We start from the raw sequence: 11,257 nt of genomic DNA, 5'->3' as shown, positions 1-11,257 counted from the left end.
AATTTACTAAACTTTTTTACCGCCGAATCAACTATAGTAAACTTTAAACCCCCAAGAGGTCATCCACCACCCCGACTCGATCAAAATCTAAATTTAGGCCTCATTGTCCTTATGTGGGATGAAAATATTTTAAAAAATAGTTGTGTGATTCTTGTACATAGAGTAACGCCTGACGTTCGTGAAGCTCCTGACTCATTCCATGGATTTTAGGACTTAAACGCCTTGGATCGCCTCACACTTTTCAAAACAAGAGTTTATTACAAGAATTAAGAACACATTAAGAACATTGATACGTTGTCAAATTTAAAAAGCCTGTAGTGAGAGGGGTCATCGTCGTTCAATTATAAGATCTATAAGGTGGTTGTGTATTTGCATGCATGCCCAACTTTCTCTCCCCAACTTTATTTGACATGGATCACTTACAAGTGCTCTTACGGTTCATCCAATTCTTACTTAAAAGTTATAACTAAATTTTGAAACGCGGAAACCACCATAAACTTGTCGAATTATAATGTGGATACCCAGATCATGGGTTTTGGTCAGTGTTGTAGATATCATAACTAGGCGCCGGTTAATTGTCGTTTAATCGAACATCGGTGGGTTGCCGATACAATTTTATATAATTTGTTGTTTTGGGTCAATTTTTGTCCCAAACATTTAAAGCCCTAACGAATTATAACCAAACCCATACAATGAAACCAAAACTGAGCATCAGGTTCAGCCCAAAACCGATCCAAACCGAATTAAGAACAATAATCTTATGTAGTTAGACCAAAATGATCAGATTTGAACAGGAGCAAAAAGACAACCAAGTTCACAATCAAATATATCTACTGAAACGATCTGAAATTTGTATTTGTTAATATGTGATTTGCAGATTTGTAGGTGAGATGGCTAATTGTTATAAAATAATACCCTAAACGTGTAAATAAATGCATTGTTTGAGGGTAAATAATAAATAATTTTTGATAAAATATAGGAAGTCGATATGTCCGAGTGGTTAAGGAGACAGACTTGAAATCTGTTGGGCTTCGCCCGCGCAGGTTTGAACCCTACTGTCGACGTTTAATTTTTTTTTTTAGTTTAGGTTGTTGCAAGCTATTGACATCAAAGAATTGTATCTGAAAATTTTTTTTTCAAGTTAGTTGAATTTAAAATGGATTTAAGATCATTGTCATCAAGTCACGAACCCAAAATTTGGCGACAACTTTCATTCAAAATTCTTGATTGTTTTAAGATGCCTTCCAACCAAAATTTGCATCCAAGGTTGTTGTCTGCAAATACTTTTTATGCTTAAAAATTCTGAGTCATTCGTTTTTTACACTAATCCCAAGATGAAGAAAACCAAGTAGTAGTAAAGCGAGCGGACCTTCTTACTCCGGAATATTTTCAAATGTTTGAAAATGATGACAAGGCTTATGTTTCATTGAGTGTGTGTCTCTCTACTCGATTTAAGACTCAAACGACTGCCAAGGAATTATGGGATATGTAGATTTGAGGGCAAAAAAAAGATATGAGAGAAAGTAGGAAGGATATATATGTAGAAGTGTAGAACCAACAATATAACATGTTCAATCATATGAGACGGGAGATGCGTTGGATTCTATAATCAACACATTTGTACAAATCTGTGATCGACAGTACTCCACGTTATTCACTGAAAATGAATGCTTGATTCTTAAACCAGGTTTCAAAATCCTAGATGAATGGATCTTGATGCGTACTCTGAGGCACAATGATGCTTATATATTATATATGAATAGCTCTTACTCACATAAGACCACTTCATGCCTAATATCTAAGGATTCGGAGAACGACTCATTTCAATGGCATAGTCGACGTCTTGGCCACGTAAACTTTAAAAACTTAAATAAACTGGTCAAAGGTGAGAATGTGAGGGGATTTCCTGATAAAACTTTCTCTTGCACTGAAAAATGTATTTCGTGCTCTATGTGCAAGCAACTCAAGCTCCCTCACAAGCCCAAGACAATCAACTCCATAGATTCCATTCTTCAGCTGTTACACATGGATTTATTCGGTCCTATACATCCTTTGGCAATCGGCCGAAAAGCCCATTGTCTTGTGATTACTGATGATTATTCCCGTTTCAGTTGGACTTTCCTCTTACGGAACAAGGATGAAACCGCACAGTTTTTGATAAAGTTCATTACACTCATGGAAAGGAAGACATACAAGAAGGTAAAGTGTATAAGGAGCGACAACATAACAGATTTTTGCAACCGAACAGTGGATGACTTATGCAGTTCAAACGGTATAGATCGCCATTTCAGTGCACCATATACTCCTTAATAAAATGGAGAAGCTGAACGTCGAAATCAAACACTGATTAAAGTTGCTAGAACCATGTTGTCAGATTCCAAACTTCCCTTATTCTTTTGGAGTGAAGCAATCAACGCTGCTTGCTTCATTTAAAACCGTGTGATCATCAACAAACGCTTGAAGAAGACTCCATTCGAGGTCTACTACAAGACTAAGCCACAAGTCAACTACTTCAGAGCTTTTGGATGTCCATGCACCCTACTTCATACTGGTGATCAATCTGATCCAAAATTTGCTGAAAAGGTATATGAGTGTCATTTTGTTGGTTATGTTGCTAACAAAACCGCTTATCGTGTCTACAGCAAGAAGATTAAGCTGATTCCGGAATCATTCAACGTTGATTGGCAAGAGCTTAACACTACTGATGCTCGCACAGTACCCTACTGGTCATTTCACTATAACTACATGTTTAAAGAGTTTCATGGCATGTATACTCCACCCCTGCAACTACTCAAGTTCCATCTTCTTTACCTAAGCCTCTGTTGATGCAATCCCTTATCAACAGTTAGCCTGAAGTGAATCAACCTGCTAAGCCTTCCAACAAAATGGTACCACCTGTTGCACCAACACCCGATCCCCTGCCAGAAAATAATCAAGTTGTTAACAATCATGCTCCTCAGTCTGATGATACAACCGATATGTTTGAAGTTGAAGATGTAAATGACACTGATTCAGATGACTCATTTCAGTCTGTCGAAAATGTGGAACAACCACAGATTGAACCCGTGGTAAATATTCAAGCAGCTCCTAGCGTGGTAGAATCTGTTGCCACACCTCCCTCTCAAGAAGAAATTATTCAAGTTGCTACTACCATCGAAGATCCTGCTGTTTGTGATTCTGACAACACTGCATCAACTCCCATCAATGCAATAGTTGTTCCATATGGTGATAATCTCTTAGATGAACAAATTTCTCAAGACCATCTAGTGGATCAGCCTGATTCGATTATGTCAAACCCCGACTAAGGGCCTAGGCATATGACCAATAGTTTGTACCGGTTTTGTATATATATCAGAGTGTATTTTAGCGGAAGACTTTTTAAAATAAAATATTTATATACTTTGACACCATTAATAATAAAATATAATTTCTTTTGTTTGAAAAGCTTCTCGGATAATAAATACCCAAGTATTTGTTTTATAATTCTTTGTTTAAGTTAGCATGTTATTTTAATAATTTAAACATTGAGCCATTTATATCTTGCGAATATCCACTTCATGAAAGGCTCTAATTCTTGTTACTGTAATTTCCTGAAATGTTAGAAAAATACGTCAGCTATATGCTGGTGAACACACTGACGCGAAAATATATTTATTTACACAATTGCCCCTCAAGACGTAACTTAGGTCTCGGCCCATCATGGCTTAAGAATAATTAAGTTGAAAACATAATTCAAATTATAAACTTTAAGTTCAACTAGACCCGCTCAGCAAACACCGCAACGTTCGACATTACTTAGGTACCATAGTATACACAAGGTCAGTCTCACTCTGACGTAACTTAGGTCCGACCCATCGTGGCGGAGGTCGTGACCAGGTGTGGTGCGCTGTGCCCACCGACATGTTACCACATATGTAAGGATCAAAACAACGTATACAACAGACTGAGGCCAACATTTACTTATAGTTTAAAACGTTTTAGGGATACGTAATCCCCTGTATTCAATTTTAATTTGACTCGATTTATCAAGTTATAAACGTTTTGGGGCGTATTCACCTTTTCTTGAGAAGATCAGCTTCAATACACTGATCGGTTCTTCCTTTCTTTGCTATCTCGCACCTATAGTACGAGTATAACTTTTTATTAGTCGGATCTTTAATCCGGCTTAAGACCTCTAGTCTCTTTTGTATAATCTTTACCTCGATTATATTTTCTTTTAAACCTTTAGTTTAAAATATCTTTTCTTTATTTAAACCTATAGTTTAAATATTCTTTCTTTCTTTTATAAGTTAAAAATCTTTTAATTTAACTTATTTGCATTTATTTTCCTTTACAAGATAAACCCTTAGTTTTACTTTTCTTATGACACTACGTTTCTTCTTCTTTAAGAAACGTATACTTTTCTTTTACTTATTATTTAAGAATGCTAATAATAATAATAATAATAAACTTAGATAATATTAACAACTAGAAATGTTTTCTATTTTCATCTTTTCTTTTTGTTTTATAAGTTAAACTCTTAGTTTTACTTATTTACTTTTCTTAAACATTAAGTTTCTTCTTTAAGAAGAAATGTATACTTTATTTCTTTACTTTAAATAACAACTTAAATAATAATGTTATTAACAAAGAATTATTAAATATTCTCATTTCTTATTTATATTTCTTTGTTATATTTTCTTTCATTTACTTTCAAGGTATTGAGTATACCCTTAACTAGGATTTAAGCCTTTTAATATTTTATTATTATTTTATTTGGTCATTATGCCTACATTGCTTGGCTTATTATTTTCTACACTCTCGGGTAGCACTTCAACGCTTTCACGTATATCGAAAATCTTGATCAACACATTCCTTCACGTAAAACGAGGTTCACCGGTCTTCAAAACTTGTCGGCACGCACTTCGAGGCGGAATGTTGGGTTGTCTCGGGTCGGAACGTTGGGTCGTCTCGGATCGGCACGTACTTCGAGGCGGGGCGTCGACACGTCTCCTTGGTGGCCCAAACTTCAAGATGATGTCGTCGGTACTTCGGGGTATCATCGGTTTATTGGCACGGATTACGAGGTAGCTTGGCACGTTTATCGACGTAGAAAGAGAAAGATGTGTGAGAGTTGTGTGGTGAAGGAATGGGCTAGAGACCCCTTTATATAGGCTAAGTTACGGGCCCATCGCGATACACGATGGTCCAAGAGACAGGTCGTCGCGTATCGCCACTAGCCTCTGTGACTCAACATGTAGCCTTGCCACGTGGTTGGCGCAATGCCACGTGGTGACACGTGGCAGACGCTGGGCCACATGGCGACACGTGGCAGAACATGGTGCTACCTTGTGACACGTGGCGGGACACGTGTCACGCTGTCAGAGCACGTCATCGCGATACACGATGACGTCGGTTCATGTGCGTCGCGTATCGCGATTAGGCAGGAAAACAGAATTTTTTTTCATTTTGGTCCCCGAAGTTTAAAACTTGTCAATTTTTGTCCTTTCTCTTTTAAATTTGGTATTTTGACCCGTTATTTTCATGATGTTACATCCTCCCCACATTGGAATGAATCTCGTCTGCGAGATTCGCTTCTAGAATAAGTGGGGTTACTTTTTTCTTCATTTTGGATTCAAGTTTCCAAGTATACTCGGGGCCTCTTCGTGAGTCCCACTTTACTTTGGCTAAATTTAATGTTCGTTTCTTAAGTTTCTTTGTGTTAAAATCTTTGATTTGAATAGGTCGTTATACGAATTTTAGATTTTCGTTTATTTCTACTTCTTTTAAAAACATCGACCAAGATTCATTGGCTAGATATTTACGCAGATTAGAGACATGGAATACATCGTGTATCCCTTTCGTTTCTTCGGGTAGTCGCAGACGGTATGCGACAGTGCCGATTCGCTCGAGTAACCCAAATGATCCTACAAACGTGGAATAAGTTTTCTTCTCTTATCGAAGAGAATAACGTCTTTCTAAGGCGAAATTTTAATAAAACTCTATCGCATATATTGTATTCTAACGGCTTATGATGGACATATAACTCTTTTGGTGATCTCGCGCCGTATTGAATTTCTCAAGGGTTTGAAATACTTTATTCGTCATTTCTTGGACTACTTCGGGTCAAAATATTTGGTTATCCCTCATTTTAAACCAACACACGGGCGTTTTGGCTTTTATGTCCGTATAACGTCTCATATGGTGCGACTTGAATTTATTATACGAGAATTCTATTAGGGGAAAATAATTATCCAACTTCCACTTAAATATATCATACTTGGGCGGAGCATAACTTTGAACATTTGGATTGTTCTTTTCACTTTGCCCATCTTTTTTTTTGGGTGATAGGCAATGCTAAAGTTTAATCGAGTTCATAACGTTTGTTGGAAAGTATCCCAAAAATGGGATGTAATTCGACTGTCTTGATAGGAGATTATGAATAGCGGCACACCGTGTAGGGACACGATGTTGTTCACATAATTTCATGCTAATCTATCCATCAAGTACGAATCGTTAATTGGGAGAAAAGTGGGCAAACTTTGTTAGTCTATCAACAATAACCCATCTTGCATCGTATTGGCGTGTAATCTTCAAAAGCTTCGTAATGCAGTTCATGGTTATCTTCAGACTCAATGGTTTTCTCTTAGCATTCTTTGAATCTAGTATCTTAAGTAGATATTCTAATGATATACCACCTTATGTTTCATCCACTCTTTATGTAATTAATCAATCCTTTATGTAAATACATTTCCGTGATTTGATCAGGAATGGATAGCCTCATTCTATTGCTATCTTGTTTAACTTTTTTTTTATTAATACTTCCGAGTGTAGTATATCTCTTTTGTTAGTTCTATATCTTTGGATGATATAGTAAGTTTATAGTTTAGAATATTATAAGTAATTGTAAATCGCTAAACACAGTGGCCAATTGTGTTTAATTATTAACCTTACCTTCAGTATTCTAAATATTTACTAATGTTAACTAGATATTGCTCGGATTCAATCTATAGAATTTCTTTGGTAGAAATCTTCATGACATCTTATCCTTCATGATTTTGATGATTGCCCTTTTGATTCTTCTTAGTTTCTATTTACTTTAAGAAATTGTTATTGTTATGTCTAATTTAAATCGATTCTTTTCTTAATATTCATGATAGATTATTTCATTTATAATTCTAAAAATTTCTAAACTTGAATAAATAATAGCATTCTTGTGTACAGACACGATCTATATGCTAATATTTTCTATATATATATATATTAGGGACTTTAAACACCCATTCATTATTACAAAATCTTTCGTTTATAACGAGTTTATAAGCGGGTTACGAGAGTTTACTAGACTAATAGCTATTACAAGAGTTTACATTCCTTTGACCTACTTTTGTCTTTGTTTGATTGTCTTGACATTTCTTTATATATTTTTCATGAGTGTTTCAATGTTCTTCTCTTCATCTTTGCTCTTACTTGTTTTATTTTTTGAACATTCGTTTTTGAAATGTCCTTTTTCTCCACATATGTAACACGTAACCGTTTTCCTTTTACAATCATTCTCTGAATTACCTTTTCTCTTACAGAAGGTACACATGACTATGTTGATGCTTCTTACATTTTCCTTGATGCCTTTTTTCCAAAGTTTTCACACATGGGTCTTGTGGATTTAGGCGATCCTTTTTCTTCCTTTATTTTCTTCACCTCCTTTGTGTTATTGATCTCTTTCTCTTCCGACATTATTGCATATTTGGCTAACATCATGGCCTCTGAGGTAGTCTGTGGTTTATGGAATTTTACCACTCTTCTCGCCTCTTTTAGTAGCCCAGATATGTATTTAATAATTTTGTAATACTCCAAATCATCTAATTGCGGAGATACTTGACAATATTCTAAGAATTTAGCATTGTATTCCCTGATATTGTTATTAACAACCTTCTGGTTCCATGGCAGGATTTTGTTTTGTTTTATTTTGTTACTTGGGCAAAATTTCTATAGAATAAGATCTTTAAATTCTTCCCAATTTAAATCGTACATTACTTCATTTCCTTTAACTTGAAGTAATATTCTCCTCCACTCAAGAGCTTTATCTTTAAACATTTGTGAACATCAAATGGCTTGTTTACTTGTGCAAGTGATATTGCTTAAGATTGACTCTTGCTTCTTAATCCATTTCAAGGTGGATATGATATTTTCATTTCCACGGAATTTCTTAGGTTTATAGGCTTTTGAAATCCTCAAAAATATTTTCCGGATGAAGTTTGGGTTTCTTGTTATTCTTGTTCTTTAAGTTGTTCTCATGACTAAATTAGTTACAACTTTCTTTTGAAAAATCAGGCTCGCTTTGAGTTCTTTTTGCTTGATCCTAATTGTCTAGGATTATTAAGCATTTTCATTATTGGAGCCACAACTTCATTAATCATTTTCTGAACTTCTTCTCTGTTCATTTCTTTATTTCTAATGTTTCTCTCACTTCTAACTTCTTTGGAATTTTTTATATTTTCTTCTTTCTACAATAATCCATAGATATATTTAATATTTATGAGATTCAAAACATATCTTGTATTGCGCAAGATTCTCTACTACAAAATGGTTTTAGCAAAATTTTATTGCTACAAAATGGATGAATGAATTGTTTTATTTATAATCATTGTTTACTTATTCATCATGAATTTACATCTTGTTTACTAATTTATTTTACTTGATCATGTTTCAAGCATTTTTCCTTGTTTTTGTTTGCTGTTTTCAAACATTTCCTTTGTTTTTGTTTGCTATAACCCTTTTACTATTCATATAGTGAATTTTGGGGTTAAGCTAAATTCGTGTTTTCTTCTTCCTTGTCCGTCGGAAGTTGCCTTGTTTTTTTAGTCGGATGATAGTCGACTATTTCCATATTATAGATTAGGTGTAAAGATGTTCCTATCTTATCCGTACTTGTTATATCTTATCCTTAACTCTTTATATATATATATATGTATCATTTAAATTTTGATATTGTTAATTTAATTATTTAAACTTTTACTAAACCTATAAAATTTTGTAATAATTTTTTTTATCTATCACATGATCAAAGCCTAGGTATAAATGAACACCTAATTCGCTAAGATCGATGGCTCTGATACCAACCTGTCACACTCCGACTTAGGGCCTAGGTGTGTGACCAATAGTTGGTACCGGTTTTGTAAATATATCAGGGCTTATTTTAGCGGAAGACTTTTTAAAATAAAATATTTATAAACTCTGAAACCACTATTAATAAAATATAAATTCTTTTGTTTGAAAAGCTTCTCGGATAATAAATACCCAAGTATATGTTTTATAAATCTTTGTTTAAGTTAGCATGTTTTATTAATAATTTAAACACTGAGCCATCTATACCTTACGAACATCCACTTCATGAATGGCTCTAATTCTTGTTACTGTAATTTCCTGAAATGTTAGAAAAATTCGTCAGCTATATGCTGGTGAACACGCTGACGCAAAAATATTTTTATTTACTCAATTACCCCTCAAGACGTAACTTAGGTCTCGGCCCATCTTGTCTTAGGAATAATTAAGTTGAAAACATAATTCAAATTGTAAACTTTAAGTTCTACTCGACCCGCTCAGCAAACACCGCAGCGTTCAACACTACTTAGGTACCATAGTATACACATGGTCAGTCTCACTCGGGCGTAACTTAGGTCCGGCCCATCGTGGCAGAGGTCATGACCAGGTGTGGTGCGGTGTGCCCACCGACTTTTTACCACATATGTAAGGATCCAAACAACGTATACAACAGCTTGAGGGCCAACGTTTACTTATTATTTATAACGTTTTAGGTATACATAATCACCTTTTCTTGAGAAGATCAGCTTCAATACACTGATCGGTTCTTCCTTTCTTTGCTACCTATAGTACGAGTATATCTTTTTATTAGTCGGATCATTAATCCGGCTTAAGACCTCTAGTCTCTTTAGTATAACCTTTACCTCGATTATATTTTCTTTTAAACATTTGGTTTAAAATACTTTTTTTTATTTAAACCTATAGTTTAAATATTCTTTCTTTCTTTTATAAGTTAAAAATCTTTTAATTTAACTTATTGGCATTTATTTTCCTTTACAAGATAAACCCTTAGTTTTACTTTTCTTAAAACACTACGTTTCTTCTTCTTTAAGAAACGTATACTTTTCTTTTACTATTCTTTAATAATAATAATAATAATAATAATAATAATAATAAACAACTTAGATAATATTAACAACTAGACGTACGTGTTATTTTCATGTTTTCCTTTTCTTTTATAAGTTAAACACTACGTGAATATCGCCTTTTAGCCACACATGTGGTCTGGGTGATTTGCCATCTTCGGCTTAAATGTATGGCTAAAATGTCTTTGACCATGTTTGAAAACATTACAGAATGTTTTGGCCACACATGTTATTCTTCATGTGACCATTCTATACCTACTTAGGTACTTTTCGCCACACTTTGAAAAAAAACTATGACAAAAGCTAGCCACATTATAAAAACGTGTGGCGAAATGTGACCTACAGTCACAGTTTGTTTGATCTTTGATATATGTGACCAAAAACACATGCATTAGCCACAAACTGTGACATTTAACAATCCACAATCACCTTCTTCCAATTAATTTCAGAAAAATGGCTTCTACATGGATCGTACGTGAACCGGGTTCTCATGCCCCCATCTACTACGACCCCACGTTCTTCACCATTGTTTTCCACTTTTCTTCCGGCGCCGTCCAGAAGAATCAAAGGGTGAGGTTTGTGGACTATGTCCACCCTCAAACCTTCACGTACCAACAACTTAACCGAATGGTTAGGTTGCTTGGGTACACGACTGCTGATTATTTCAGCTTTGTGATGGAACTCCCAGAAATCGAGGTGGCGCGCATTGATTTGAACTCCGTGGAGGACTTCAAGGCTGTGTCCCTTTATGGGGCATGCCATACTCAGGTGAACCTTCGCCTCCAAAGGCTTAAGGACTCCACCTACACCTCGGACTGCATGTGGAAGAGGATCATGCCCTCTTGGACTCCAGAAGCTGAGAATCCGATGGATGTAGATTCAGATATGGAACCTGATGCTAGGATTTAGTTTTTTGTAATTAGTTTTTCTATATTAATGTAATGTAATTATTATATTTTGGTATTAACTGTAAATGTTATTATTATATTTTGGTTTAAGCGTATTTAAAGCATATTGGATGTAGTTTTTTTTTAAATAACTTTAAAATAGATGTTAGTGTGAGTGAATAACAAAATAGACCTAAAATTTAA

The 11,257-nt window shown here is 34.8% G+C and overlaps 1 non-coding gene across 1 annotated transcript; it reads left to right on the top strand.

Annotated features, from left to right (window-relative positions):
- The first annotated feature begins 982 nt into the window (after positions 1–982).
- TRNAS-UGA (transfer RNA serine (anticodon UGA)) lies at positions 983–1,064 on the top strand. The gene has a single exon. It is a non-coding gene; the product is annotated as a tRNA-Ser (tRNA).
- The last annotated feature ends 10,193 nt before the right edge of the window (positions 1,065–11,257 follow it).

The sequence above is a fragment of the Bidens hawaiensis genome, unplaced genomic scaffold (genome assembly GCF_021521415.1).
Source record: "Bidens hawaiensis isolate Kalapana, Puna unplaced genomic scaffold, B.hawaiensis_p1.1 tig00005976_1, whole genome shotgun sequence".
Classification (NCBI taxonomy): Eukaryota; Viridiplantae; Streptophyta; class Magnoliopsida; order Asterales; family Asteraceae; genus Bidens; species Bidens hawaiensis.
The sequence above is the reverse complement of the archived record's forward strand: the minus strand, read 5'-3'. Positions and strand labels throughout refer to the sequence as shown.